This window comes from Mesitornis unicolor, unplaced genomic scaffold, assembly GCF_000695765.1.
Source record: "Mesitornis unicolor isolate BGI_N332 unplaced genomic scaffold, ASM69576v1 scaffold39701, whole genome shotgun sequence".
In the NCBI taxonomy this organism is placed as follows: domain Eukaryota; kingdom Metazoa; phylum Chordata; class Aves; order Mesitornithiformes; family Mesitornithidae; genus Mesitornis; species Mesitornis unicolor.
Genome location: NW_010165295.1, coordinates 10,737 through 11,290, shown reverse-complemented (window position 1 = coordinate 11,290; position 554 = coordinate 10,737). Strand labels below are relative to the sequence as shown.

At 50.2% G+C, this 554-nt stretch overlaps 1 protein-coding gene across 1 annotated transcript in view; it reads left to right on the top strand.

The window, feature by feature from the left end:
* CUTA (cutA divalent cation tolerance homolog (E. coli)) overlaps nt 1-554 on the top strand; it is a 6,151-nt gene that overhangs the window by 3,479 nt on the left and 2,118 nt on the right. The window lies entirely within an intron of this gene.

Here is a 554-nt window from a genome sequence, read left to right as displayed (position 1 = left end):
AAAAAGGAGGAGATGGACACCCCACAGCCCTGGGGAGAGGAGGCAGCTTCCAGAAGGCTGCAGGGTCGGGTTGTTGTTGCAGATGGTAGAGATGATCCTCACCTGTGCAACGTTAGCTAAGCTTGTTAAGGAGTGCAGATGCTCTGACTGCCAGTGGCAACCATTTATTGGTTACTGAGCTACATGGAGATACAGCAAAGAGCAAGGGAATTTACTCTGCCCTGGTGAGACCGCATCTGGAATATTGTGTCCAGTTCTGGGCCCCTCAGTTCAAGAAGAACAGGGAACTGCTGGAGAGAGTCCAGCGTAGGGCTACAAAGATGATCAAGGGAGTGGAGCATCTCCCTTATGAGGAGCGGCTGAGGGAGCTGGGTCTCTTTAGTTTGCAGAAGAGGAGACTGAGGGGAGACCTCATTCATGTTTATAAATATTTAAAGGGTGAGTGTCACGAGGATGGAGCCAGGCTCTTCTCGGTGACAAACAATGATAAGACAAGGGGTAGTGGGCACAAGCTGGAACACAGGAGGTTCCACTGAAATTTGAGAAGAAACTTC